The sequence below is a fragment of the Bombina bombina genome, chromosome 5 (genome assembly GCF_027579735.1).
Source record: "Bombina bombina isolate aBomBom1 chromosome 5, aBomBom1.pri, whole genome shotgun sequence".
Taxonomy (NCBI): domain Eukaryota; kingdom Metazoa; phylum Chordata; class Amphibia; order Anura; family Bombinatoridae; genus Bombina; species Bombina bombina.
The window spans coordinates 247,723,851-247,739,007 of NC_069503.1; positions in this window are offsets into that span (position 1 = coordinate 247,723,851).

Consider the following 15,157-nt stretch of genomic DNA (forward strand, 5'->3'; position numbering starts at 1 on the left):
CCCAAGTTGCCAGCCCACCCCAACTAGTACATTAGTGTACTCTGGCTAAATGTGAGTATCCATTTGGCTCTTTCATCTAAATGTTCTTTTTTTTTTATACACTGATACACACATGAGGCGCCCCTCTATTGTCTCTCATTTCAGTATTATCGACCGGATAAGTCTGTGAGGAGGAGAGCAGCAGCCATCTGATTACAGTGAATTTACTAAACTACCTTTGATTTGATACCCTAGTTTGGGATCCTCTGTTGGGACTATTTCCATCTTTGAACATTTGATTACATGGTTTGAGCAGCACATTATATTTTCATCTTTATGATTTTATTAATGTCCTTCATATAAGGTATGTTATTTCTTTATGTCAAGTGTTAAAGCGCCCCCTTATTTCTTGTTGTTACTATGCCCTAACCTGCCTAAACTATGCTCCCCTCCCCCACCTATATCCCTCCCTTGCCCACCTACGCCCCCCCAGGCATCAGGGAATGCAGTAACTGCATATGCGCAGCCATGTCTCCTACCTTTGTCGTATCTTTCAGCCTCCGTTGTGGCCCCTCCATGGCCTCTTCGCCTGCGAAGTCGCTATAGGAGTCATTGACCCACAGCACGTCCTCCTCCAGGTCCCGTAATGACGACTGCACCGCGGGCTATCCCCTCAGATCCTCAGGGGCACCGTCCAGCTACTCCCGCTCTGTAAAAGAATCATGCACATGCTCATGAGCCCCCACCTGTACACACTCCCCAACCCCCCATACCAGCCCCTATTCTGGCAGCTCTCTCCCTCCTACCCTGCTGCTCCCCCCTAACCCCTGTCTCTGACTCCCAATATCCCCTGCTCCCCTAACCACCGCACCCCCCACTGAGGACCTTACACTTAGATCAAATGTCCACAGCACTGTATTTTCTTCTGATACTTTATTTAAACAGACATAGAAAAAGCGACGTTTCGAGTCTAGCGACTCTTATTCATTCAGAGCATGAATCAGAGTCGCTAGACTCAAAACGTCACTTTTTCTATGTCTGTTTAAATAAAGTATCAGAAGAAAATACAGTGCTGTGGACATTTGGTCTAAGTATATGTGATTGTGGGAGAAGGCAGAGTCCCTGTCTTCACGTGCACTGAATCTCCTAAAAGTTGCTGTTTTATATGTAAACATATTACTGAGGACCTTACACCCAGCAGCAACACACTCACTAACCCCTCAAAACCGCTACCTCCTGCACTTCCTACATGATCCCCCACTAACAACCCCCCTGTATTCTATCTATCCACACCAGTTCCATCCCCCTGTCTTTCCCCACTGCCCATTACCCCTCGCCTAGTATCCCCTACACCACTGCCATCCTCACCCATAGGCCTCTGTTGGTACTCCTCACTCCCCCCACCCCTGTCCCCACGCTCCCCAGCACACCTTCAGCACTTTGCCTCTCACCACTCTGCTGCCCTCCTGACATGCTGCTCTGCCGTGCGGCCTCCTTTGCACTGCCGCCTCTGTCTTGCGCTTCCCTTGCACTGACGTCACAGCTCCTGGCCTGCTTTTTACGCTGGCGTCCTCTACCGCCACAGCTGCCATCCGCAGGAGACACCACAGACACCCCGGCACTCCGTTTAGGCCTTCCCAGCCCTCTCCCAGCTCCAGCCAGTACCGCTCCCACCTCCTTACTTCTTCTGCTCACTGACCGCTGCCTCCACCTGAGTGAAGGGCTGAATCTCTCAGGCGGGCGTGAGCGGCGCGCAGGCCGCCCGTGATGCTCCATTTAGATGTAATGAACCCTGCAATAATGTTTTACTTTCAATAATAAAACCATTTATGCGTTGCTAAAATGCAGACTTTAATGGTCCTTTTATTATTTTTTTATTATTATCGGTTATTTGTAGGGCGCCAACAGACTCCTCAGCGCTATAAACAAATGCGGAGTACAACAAAACAAATTATAGGGATCAAATGGGTAGAGGGCCCAGCCAAGAGTCTCACTGTTGTAGTCAGCTCTTAAGAAGGTGATCTACAAACAGCTAAGGGGGTTCAGGGGATAGCAATGGAGGAGAGGAACTGGTATAAAGAAAGGTCAGTGTAGGTTGTATGCATCCCTGAACAGTAGAGTCTTTAGGGAGTGCTTGAATCTTTTAAAACTAGGGGAGAGTCTTGTGGAGCAAGGCAGAGAGTCCTTTAAAGTATTTCATTCATATTTATAAATATTAAAAGTAAAATATATGTTTATTATTAAAATAAATGTTTTAACAGTGCTATAATGGGATATGGTATATGACAAGGTGTTGGACTGGGAAGGGCTCAAAGGTGTATGCATATGTGTGTATTTGTATGTGTGATTTGTATGTGTGTATGTATATATGGGTATGTATATATGTGTGTACATACGTATATGCACGTTTACATACATACACGTATATACATACACACATACAACTTCACCTTTGAGCCCTTCCCAGTCCAGCACCTTGTCATATGCCCAAGAGCTAGTAACCCCATGGGGTCGATCCGATATAAAGCGTCGCCCGCAAAAGCCGGCGACGCCAATATTTGCGTGGATTTGGTATCACATATACGGCGTAACCTAGAAGTTACTCGCGTATATTTCTGCCGTCGCCCGCAGTTTTTTGGGCCATAGGCAGGTATACCAAACCCGCGCAGTTTGGAATCCAATATGCAGCGTAAGGACTTACGTGGCGAAAATGGAGAAAACTTACTCCATTTTCACCTCGCCACAAAAAGCAGCCGTAAGAAGCCTTACGCTGACTATTGGAGCCCCGTAACTCCCTAAACTAACTAGAAAATAAACCTAACACCTAACGCATGCGCAATGTCTATCTCCCTGTCAACCGCGATCTGCTAAAATAAACCTAACACCTAACGCATGCGCAATGTCTATCTCCCTGTCAACCGCGATCTTCTACATAAACTAACCCCCTACTGTGAGCCTCTAAAACCGCCGCCATCTACCTTATCTATCCCCTAATCTGACCCCTTACACCGCCGCCACCTATATAAAAATGATTAACCCCTAATGTAAGCCCCTTACACCGCCGCCATCTCTATTAAAATGATTAACCCCTAATTTAATCTACCTACCCCGCCGCCAGCTATATTATCTATATTAACCCTAAGTATATTATAGTTAATATAGGTATTACATTATATATATTAACTATATTAACCCTAATTATATTAGGGTTAATATAGTTAATATAGTTACTATAGTATTTATATTAACTATATTAACTCTATCTAACCCTAACTAAATTTATATTAAATTAATCTAATTCATTTATAAACTAAAATGTTCCTATTTAAATCTAAATACTTACCTATAAAATAAACCCTAAGATAGCTACAATATAATTAATAATTACATTGTAGCTATGTTAGGGTTAATATTTATTTTACAGGTAAATTGTTAATTATTTTAACTAGGTATAATAGATATTAAATAGTTATTAACTATTTAATATCTACCTAGTTAAAATAATTACCCAATTACCTGTAAAATAAATCCTAACCTAAGTTACAAATACACCTACACTATCAATAAATTTAATAAACTACTAACATCTATCTAAAAATACAATTAAATTAACTAAACTAAATTACAAAAAAAAACAAACACTAAATTACAAAAAATAAAAAAAAGATTACAAGATATTTAAGCTAATTACACCTATTCTAAGCCCCCTAATAAAATAATAAACCCCCAAAATAAAAAAAATTCCCTGCCCTATTCTAAATTCAACAAATTTCAAAGCTCTTTACCTTACCAGCCCTTAAAAGGGCCTTTTGTGGGGCATGCCCCAAAGAATTCAGCTCTTTTGCATACAAGAAATACAATACCCCCCCCCCATTACAACCCACCACCCACATACCCCTATTCTAAACCCACCCAAACCCCCCTTAAAAAAGCCTAACACTACCCCCCTGAAGATCTCCCTACCTTGTCTTCACCACACCGGGCCGAACTCCTGATCCGATCCGGGCGATGTCTTCCTCCAAGCGGCAAAGAAGAATTCTTCCTCCGGCGATGTCTTCCTCCAAGCGGCAAATAAGAATTCTTCCTCCGGCGACGTCTTCCTCCAAGCGGCAGCAAAGTCTTCATTCTTCCGGCGGCATCTTCAATCTTCTTTCTTCGCTCCGCCGCCGCGGAGCATCCATCCCGGCCGACTGCTGAACTTGGAATGATGTACCTTTAAATGACGTCATCCAAGATGGCGTCCGCCGAATTCCGATTGGCTGATAGGATTCTATCAGCCAATCGGAATTAAGTTAAAAAAATCTGATTGGCTGATTGAATCAGCCAATCAGATTCAAGTTCAATCCGATTGGCTGATCCAATCAGCCAATCAGATTGAGCTCGCATTCTATTGGCTGTTCCGATCAGCCAATAGAATGCGAGCTCAATCTGATTGGCTGTTCGGATCAGCCAATCGGATTGAACTTGAATCTGATTGGCTGATTCAATCAGCCAATCAGATTTTTTTAACTTAATTCCGATTGGCTGATAGAATCCTATCAGCCAATCGGAATTCGGCGGACGCCATCTTGGATGACGTCATTTAAAGGTACCTCATTCCAAGTTCAGCAGTCGGCCGGGATGGATGCTCCGCGGCGGCGGAGCGAAGAAAGAAGATTGAAGATGCCGCCGGAAGAATGAAGACTTTGCTGCCGCTTGGAGGAAGACGTCGCCGGAGGAAGAATTCTTCTTTGCCGCTTGGAGGAAGACATCGCCCGGATCGGATCAGGAGTTCGGCCCGGTGTGGTGAAGACAAGGTAGGGAGATCTTCAGGGGGGTAGTGTTAGGCTTTTTTAAGGGGGGTTTGGGTGGGTTTAGAATAGGGGTATGTGGGTGGTGGGTTGTAATGGGGGGGGGGGGGATTGTATTTGTTGAATGCAAAAGAGCTGAATTCTTTGGGGCATGCCCCACAAAAGGCCCTTTTAAGGGCTGGTAAGGTAAAGAGCTTTGAAATTTGTTTAATTTAGAATAGGGCAGGGAATTTTTTTTATTTTGGGGGTTTATTATTTTATTAGGGGGCTTAGAATAGGTGTAATTAGCTTAAAAATCTTGTAATCTTTTTTTTATTTTTTGTAATTTAGTGTTTGTTTTTTTTTGTAATTTAGTTTAGTTAATTTAATTGTATTTTTAGATAGATGTTAGTAGTTTATTAAATGTATTGATAGTGTAGGTGTATTTGTAACTTAGGTTAGGATTTATTTTACAGGTAATTGGGTAATTATTTTAACTAGGTAGCTATTAAATAGTTAATAACTATTTAATAGCTATTATACCTAGTTAAAATAATTAACAATTTACCTGTAAAATAAATATTAACCCTAACATAGCTACAATGTAATTATTAATTATATTGTAGCTATCTTAGGGTTTATTTTATAGGTAAGTATTTAGATTTAAATAGGAACATTTTAGTTTATAAATGAATTAGATTAATTTAATATAAATTTAGTTAGGGTTAGATAGAGTTAATATAGTTAATATAAATACTATAGTAACTATATTAACTATATTAACCCTAATATAATTAGGGTTAATATAGTTAATATATATAATGTAATACCTATATTAACTATAATATACTTAGGGTTAATATAGATAATATAGCTGGCGGCGGGGTAGGTAGATTAAATTAGGGGTTAATCATTTTAATAGAGATGGCGGCGGTGTAAGGGGCTTACATTAGGGGTTAATAATTTTAATATAGATGGCGGCGGTGTTAGGGGCTCACTTTAGGGGGTTATAGATATAATATAGCTGGCGGCGGGGTACGGGAGCGGCGGTTTAGGGGTTAATAATTTTATTAGGTTGCGGCGGGGTAAAGGAGCGGCGGTTTAGGGGTTAATAGCATTTTTATTGTTAGGCTAGTGAGGGGGGATAGCGGATAGAGGGTTAGACAGTGCGGGCTATGTTAGGGAGGCGTGTTAGACAGTGCGGGCTATGTTAGGGAGGCGTGTTAGACAGTGCGGGCTATGTTAGGGAGGCGTGTTAGACAGTGCGGGTGTTTTAGACTTTAGTCAGGTTTTATAGGCGCCGGCAGATTCTAACGTGGCGCAAGTCACTGGCGACGCCAGAAATTTGTACTTACGCAGATTTCTGGACATCGCTGGTTTGTCAGACTTACGGCACGTTAGCATCTGACGGCGACCTATATGGGATGGCTCGAGTTGCGAGCTGAAACTGCGGGCGACGCCGGTTCCCTCGCTTGCGCCGCAAACTGCGATCGATATCGGATCGCGCCCCATGAATTTTCATAGTAGCCCACTATTTTTAAGTCAACATTTTCGTGGAGGCCTGTGTAAAATTGTAATATCCCCTTATACACTTCTATTACACATCTGAAGTAAGAATAAAGCACTCTTTGTACTGTATATAATTATACACTATAAATAATATAAACCTTTACCTAAAATGAGACATTCCTTCTTCAGATGGCCTTATTTAGAAATTGCAGGACACTGGAATAGGCTAGACCCATAGTTCAGACGTAAACAGGTAAAGGCTCACAATGTCCCCTTCACAAATTGGTGTCCCTTCCAAAAATTGCAAACCTTGACAAAAGTGTGCCCTTCACAATATTGTGCCCTTTACAAAAATTGCAAACTTGTCCTTAACAATAATGTACCCAGCCACAAAATGGTGCCCCTTCTAAAAATTCCAAATCTTGACGAAAGTGTGCCCTTCACAATACTGTGCCCACTTCAAGTAACGTCAAACCTTCACAATAATGTGCCCCTTTCAAAACTTTCAAACCTGTCCTTCACAAAAATGTACCCATCCACAAAATTGCAAGCATTGACAATTAAAGTGCCCTTCACAAAAGAGTGCCCATTCAATTAATTACAAACCTTTACAATAATATGCCTTTTGCAAAACAGTGCCCCTTAAATTAATTTAAAACTTTTACAGTAATATGTCTTTCACAAAATGATGCCCCTTCCAAAAATTGCAAACCTTCATAATTAATGTGCCCTTCACAATAGATTGCCCCTTTAATTAATTGCAAACTTTAACAATAATGTACCCTTTCAAAAAATTGCAAACCTTCACAATAATGTGCCTCTTCCCAAAAAACGAAAAACATTCACAATAATGTGCTACTTCAATAAAGTATAACCCTTCACAAAATTGTGCTACTTCAATAAAGTATAACTCTTCACAAAATTGTGCTACTTCAATAAAGTATAACCCTTCACGAAACTGTGCCCCTTCAAATAATTGCAAAACTTTGCAATATAGTGCCCATTCACAAAATTGTGCCCCTTCAAAAAACTGAAAACCTTTACAATAATGTGCCCTTCATAAAATGTGTGCCCCTTAAAAAAATTGCAAACCTTCAAAAGAAAATGTTAACCCTTCACAAAATTGTGGCCCTTCAAAAAAATTTGTAATATTAATGAGCCCCTCACAAAAAAAATATACTACTTAAAATTGTACCCCACACAATTGTCAAGTTTTGAAAAATTGAAGGATTAAATACATCCCAATAGTAGAGCGACCATATTGTCGCTTTAAGAAGGAACACATATGAAAAATACATATGTCAGGGCTGTTTTCAGGTCTGTTTAAAGAAATGTTTTGTATAAGAACCCTGACATATGTATTTTTCATATGTGTCCCTTTTTAAAGCGGCAATATGGTCAGCCTACCCAATAGTGATGCCTCAGTGATCCCCACTACACTGCTAAACTTTAATGCAACCGAAGACCATAGATAAAGAAAACTATAGAAAAAAACATACTGTAAGCAATGAGACTAATGCTACAGCGACCCCTATGTTGGGTGTACAGCACTGCACATAATATTAGTAAACTAAATACATTCTATATTAAACAAGGGACAGAGTTAAAATGCAGGGACAGGAAGCCAAAAAAGCGGCACTGTTGGCACATTTCATATATATACATTATACAGAAAATAGCGGACCATGTTTCTAGGTCTTCTAGGGGAAATTTAAATTCATCCAGAGGACCACAGATAAAGAAAACTATAGAAAAAAACATACTGTAAGCAATGAGACTAATGCTACAGTGACCCCTATGTTGGGTGTACTGTACTGCACATAATATTAGTAAACTAAATACAGACTAAATTAAACAAGCGACAGAGTTAAAATGCATCCCAAAAAAGTGGCACTGTTGGCACATTTGATATATATACATTATACAGAAAATAGCGGACCATCGGCTAGATTATGAGTTTTGCGTTATGAGTAAAAAAAGCAGCGTTATGGGTGATAACTCTGCTTTTTCACTACTGCTGCTATTACGAGTCTTGTAGGTACAGCTGTACCGCAAACTTTTTTGGCCTTAACGCAAATTAACTTACGCAATTTGCGTTACGTCTTTTTTCAATGGGCCATAGCACCGATATTACAAGCTTTTTCTGTGAGGCCAAAAAGTGAGCGGTACAGCCTATCCCGCAAGATTCGTAACGCAATCTACAGTCAGTAGTTATGAGTTTTACGCTACAAAGCTGTAGCATACAACTCATAACTAAAGTGCTATAAAGTACACTAACACCCATAAACTACCTATTAACCCCTAAACCGAGGCCCTCCCACATCACAAACACTAAAATAAAATGATTAATACCTAATCTGCCGCTCCCGACATAGCCGCCACTACAATAAACATATTAACCCCTAAACCGCCGCACTCCCGCCTCACAAACACTAGTTAAATATTATTAACCCCTAATCTGCTGTCCCTAACATCGCCGCAACCTACATTACAGTTATTAACCCCTAATCTGACGCTCCCAACGTCACCGACACTATACTAAAGTTATTAACCCCTAAACCTAAGTCTAACCCTAACCCTAACACCCCCTAACTTAAATATAATTAAAATAAATCTAAATAAAAATTGCTATCATTACCTAAATAATTCCTATTTAAAACTAAATACTTACCTGTAAAATAAACTCTAAGCTAGCTACAATATAACTAATAGTTACATTGTATCTAGCTTAGGGTTTATTTCTATTTTACAGCTAAGTTTGTATTTATTTTAACTAGGTAGAATAGTTAGAAAATAGTTATTAACTATTTACTAACTACCTAGTTAAAATAAATACAAAATTACCTGTAAAATAAAACCTAACCTGAGTTACACTAACACCTAACCTTACACTAAAATTAAATAAATTACCTAAATTAAATACAAATACCTAAATTACAAAAAAAAACACTAAACTACACAAAATAAAAAAGAAATTATCAGATATTTAAACTAATTACACCTAATCTAATAGCCCTATCAAAATAAAAAAAGCCCCCCCAAAATAAAAAAAGCCCTAGCCTAAACTAAACTGCCAATAGCCCTTAAAAGGGCCTTTTGCAGGTCATTGCCCCAAAGAAATCAGCTCTTTTACCTGTAAAAAAATACAAACACCCCCCCAACAGTAAAACCCACCACCCACACAACCAAATCCCCCAAATAAAAACCCTAACTAAAAAAACCTAAGCTCCCCATTGCCCTGAAAAGGGCATTTGGATCGGCATTGCCCTTAAAAGGGCATTTAGCTCTTTTTCAATTGCCCGAACCCTAATCTAAAACTAAACCCCCCCCCCACATAAACCCTTAAAAAAACCTAACACTAACCCCTGAAGATCCACTTACAGTTTAGAAGAGCCGACATCCATCCTCAACAAAGCCAGGAGAAGTCCTCAGCGAAGTGGCAAGAAGTCCTCAATGAAGCCAGGAGAAGTTTTCATCCAAGCCGGCAGAAGTGGTCCTCCAGACGGGCAGAAGTCTTCATCCAGACGGCATCTTCTATCTTCATCCATCCGGCGTGGAGGGGCTCCATCTTCAAGACATCCGGCGCAGAGCATCCTCTTCTGATGACGGCGACTGAAGAATGAAGGTTCCTTTAAGTGACGTCATCCAAGATGGCGTCCCTTGAATTCCGATTTGTTGATAGAATTCGGAATTCAAGGGACGCCATCTTGGATGACGTCACTTAAAGGAACATTCATTCGGGAAGAAGACTTCGATTGAAGAGGATGCTCCATGCAGGATGTCTTGAAGATGGACCCGCTCTGCGCCGGATGGATGAAGATAGAAGATGCCGTCTGGATGAAGATAGAAGATGCCGTCTGGATGAAGATTTCTGTCCGTCTGAAGGACCACTTCTGCCGGCTTGGATGAAGACTTCTCCCGGTTTCGTTGAGGACTTCTTGCCGCTTCGCTGAGGACTTCTCCCGGCTTATTTGAGGATGATGTCGGCTCTTCAAAACTGTAAGTGGATCTTCAGGGGTTAGTGTTTTTTTTAAGGGTTTATTGGGTGGGTTTTAGTTTTAGATTAGGGTTTGGGCAATTGAAAAAGAGCTAAATGCCCTTTTAAGGGAAATGCCCATCCAAATGCCCTTTTCAGGGCAATGGGGAGCTTAGGTTTTTTTAGTTAGGTTTTTATTTGGGGGGTTTGGTTGTGTGGGTGGTGGGTTTTACTGTTGGGGGGGTGTTTGTATTTTTTTACAGGTAAAAGAGCTGATTTCTTTGGGGCAATGCCCCACAAAAGGCCCTTTTTAGCGCTATTGGCAGTTTAGTTTAGGCTAGGGTATTTTTTTATTTTGGTTTTTTTTTTTTATTTTGATAGGGCTATTAGATTAGGTGTAATCAGTTTAAATATCTGATAATTTCTTTTTTTATTTTGTGTAATTTAGTGTTTGTTTTTTTTTGTAATTTAGGTAATTGTATTTAATTTAGGTAATTTATTTAATTGTAGTGTAAGATTAGGTGTTAGTGTGTAAGACAGGTTAGGTTTTATTTTACAGGTAAATTTGTATTTATTTTAACTAGGTAGTTAGGAAATAGTTAATAACTATTTACTAACTATTCTACCTAGTTAAAATAAATACAAACTTACTTGTAAAAGAAATATAAACCCTAAGCTAGATACAATGTAACTATTAGTTATATTGTAGCTAGCTTAGGGTTTATTTTATAGGTAAGTATTTAGTTTTATATAGGAATTATTTAGTTAATGATAATAATTTTTATTTAGATTTATTTTAATTATATTTAAGTTAGGGGGTGTTAGGGTTAGGGTTAGACTTAGGTTTAGGGCTTTATAACTTTAGTATAGTGGCGGCGACATTGGGGGTGGCAGATTAGGGGTTAATAAATGTAGGTAGGTGGCAGCGATGTTAGGGGTGGCAGATTAGGGGTTAATAATATTTAACTAGTGTTTGTGATGCGGGAGTGCGGCAGTTTAGGGGTTAATATGTTTATTATAGTGGTGGCGATATCCAGAGCGGCAGATTAGGGGTTAATAGGTATAATGTAGGTGTCGGCGATGTCTGGGGCGGCAGATTAGGGGTTAATAAGTGTAAGATTGGAGGTGTTTAGACTCGGGGTTCATGTTAGGGTGTTAGGTGTAAACATAAATTTAGTTTCCCCATAACAATCAATGGGGCTGCGTTACAGAGCTTTACGCTGCTTTTTTGCAGGTGTTAGGCTTTTTTTCAGCCGGCTCTCCCCATTGATGTCTATGGGGAAATTGTGCACGAGCATGTAAAATCAGCTCACCGCTGCCTTAAACAGCGCTGGTATTGGAGTGTGCAGCGCGGTATGGAGCACAATTTTGCTTTACGCTCACTTCTTGCCTAATAACGCCTGGTTTATGAAAAACTGTAATACCAGCGCTGTAGGTAAGTGAGCAGTGACAATAACGTGCAAGTTAGCACCGCACCCCTCATAAAGCAAAACTCGTAATCTAGCCGCATGTTTCTAAGTCTTCTGGGGGAAATTTAAATTCATCCAGGACGACCGGTTTTTCAACCCTGTATAAACATATATGTAAAGATATTATAAATATATCTCTCAATATATATATATATATATATATATATATATATATATATATATATATATATTACAAGACAAGTACCGGGAGAGGAATACTGACACCTTCCTGTTTAAACAGAGCAAGGTATTTAACAGTAATTATATTTTGTTTGTTTAAGATCCAAGCGGTAATTATCCGTTCTTAGGTCAGGTGCAGACCCCCAAAAACTATTATAGATACAAAGTATATAAGAAAAAGAAGAGCCACAGTAGAGCTATATGAGATACTGTGTTAAGATGGGGGATTACAGCACTCAGTAGAGCTTCATTTTACTTAGTTAGGTGTTTGGCCGAAAGCAATCAAGAAACAAACACGCGGATGCACATAAGCTCTGGTCACACAGCAAATTTATTTACACAGTAACAAACATACTGAAAAGTCATTGCAATATGTCATGGTATAAAAGATTGTATTACTACCACTGCAGTGGGATATACATTATTGTAATATATTACTAAACAGCTAATAAAATTGCAACATGTATATTGATCTTATAAGTCAACAAAAGAAAGATAACTAATAATCATGTAGGATTACTTTTGATCATATATACGACCTGTATGGAAGTCCTCCTTGTGATTGGAAAAGTAGAAAGGGACAAAATATTTCAAAAGAGTCCGTTTCTGCCTGGGCCCAGGTTCCAAATGAAAGGAAACTTAAAAAAGAGATTTTTCCAGGGCTCATTCTTTGCTTTAAAACATGATCTTTGTTGACGAAACTTGCATGCTAGAATTCCGAGGTAAATGCGTCCTCTCTAACTATCATGGATAAATAACACTTTGTTGCAAGATGCCGTTATTACTTACAACCCAAGACAATTGCAGCTTTCCAGGAAACTGCGGTAGGTAGTGGTCCGAGGGTCTGCTTCAAAACACTCCTCCAGACTTCTGTAGTGTAACAACAGTCCAGGTATCTGTGTTAGCGCTCACCTCGGGCTCCACTTTTGTAGCCGCAAAGCAGCGGTAAGTAGCGGTCCAAGTGTCTGCATTCAACACACTCCTCCAGACTTCTATGACTTTATAAGTGTCCAGGTATCTGTGTTTGTGCTCACCTCCGGATCTACCTTATATCCGCAAGAACTACAGTGATTAGTTCGGATATGGATACTGAAGTTTCATGCCGAGTCGGGACGAGTACTTCCGACGTCAAACTGCTTGCTGTCTCCACTTCAAAGTCACATCACCTTTGCTTATAGGGATGTTGACTACACCGGGTGACAGATATTTATCTTCATACCCTTCGTCCGAACTTAGGTACACTGCAGATAGGTGTCTGTGTCTGTCTGTGTCTATATATATATATATATATATATATACAGTATATATATATATACATGTGTGTATATATATATATATATATATATATATATATAAATAAAGAGAATGCACCCTCTGGATTTATAAATTCAACAAACTTTACTACATGACGTTTTGAGGTTTTCACCAGTTCCTCAGTTATTCCTGATGCACCGTGGTATTTAAACTGTTGAATGGTCTCTGAGAGTGCTGCATCTTTCAATTTGAATGTATATATATATGGAGACTGTTGGGTTCTTGTTATTCTTTCTAGCTTCTGTGCTCGCTACCCCATTTAGTTGTCCTTGTACCAAAAAAAAACCCCAAAAAAACCCACCTTTTTAAGAACTTTATGGTGTGCGATACCTACATCTATCTATCCCCCAAATTAACAACGTTTGTGAGAAGGATTTCCTCCAAGATAGATATTACAGCCCCCCTTTCTAGAAGTGGTTAAGTTTCTGCCGGAGAGGTGAGGACTGTCTATGAGGAGTGAAAGACAGGTCGCAAGCGCAAGGGGATTGGATTGCCTTCCTTAGTGGACATTCACCACTCAGAGTCTTATCTATATCTCATATGGTTGAGGTGGAAACACGTGAGTTCGCATTTGTCACTGCACTGCAATTGTTTAAACAAGTGTCTAGACTTACTACACCAGGAGTTTTTCTCTGCTGTGCGCCCTTCCCTCTTCTGTTTCAGAATTTCTTGTCCTAAGGAGCTTTCCTGTTTACAGACATCATCATTGGTGTTATTGGAAGAAAATAAAGGGAGACCTATACACATAGGACAATACTGGTATATTTGATTATAAATTGGGACTGTCCAGGTTCATAGCGCTGTATCACACTGTCTCTCTCTCTCTCTCTCTCTCTCTCTCTATATATATATATATATATATATATATATATATATATATATATATATATATATATATATAAATAATCCAGTCAAATGCACTCTCAGGTCTTTTCAATGGGTTCTTTAATGGAACGTTTTCGGGGTTCACAACCCCTTCATCAGCATAAACCAATAATCAAATATCACACAATTTATAGTGTATCAAAACAGTGTCTCACCAAACAAATTTGCTTCCAAAAGTGCGCCAAAATACCGAGTGTGGAACGCATCTTGCGTTCCACCGTGATCATGTCAACCGGACGTGATGCCACTTCCGGTTTCGCGACATGATAGAAACATATGTACATTGCTTTGTATTGCAATTAATAACAAGTTACAATGTACTCAGAATTACCTGATAGAAAATTTAAAGATGATGTCAACAAACAAAATGTAATTACGTGTGATCTGCACATTAAATATTATAGTCTGAATCAATCATCATAGTAACCGTAACTATGGTTACGAGACATCACTAAGTGAGTGTATTTATATGATAGAGAATTCTCTAGTGCAATAAACATATATAGTGACATTAATTGCTAAACATTCTGTGTCATGTCCATTCACAGCTATGCATAGTGATTTATATACATAAATACGTTAAAAAAAAAGGGGAACTAAATATAAAAGTGAAAGAATAGACTTAAAGAGTGGCTGTTCTTGCTTATACTTGTTATCAAAACATGTAGCAATGTGCACTGCCAACTGCATAGTACATGTACTTTATACAGGCAGTGTGTCAATAAATCGTTTTGCAACATTATTCTGTTGTGTATTACCCTAAATGTAAAAATACATAAACGATGTACTGTGGCTAGTTTAAGCATGGCTTGTTATGTTAGCATTCAACCTTAGCAACTAAAAAAGTACATCTGTATCTGTATATATATATATAATTTTATACTGTGTTTAGAACTAAACTATGTCTTTTCATTTTTTGGGCACCTTCAGGTTAGCGATCAAGAGTAAGTCAGACCTGAGTTTTATAGCAGGTATTATAGGAGTCTATTAGTGAGGAATTTAGAGCTCTATGCTCCGCAAACCTCCAGATGTTAGCACCTTTTAGGCTTTCTCTCAAACACTAACATTTTACTTTC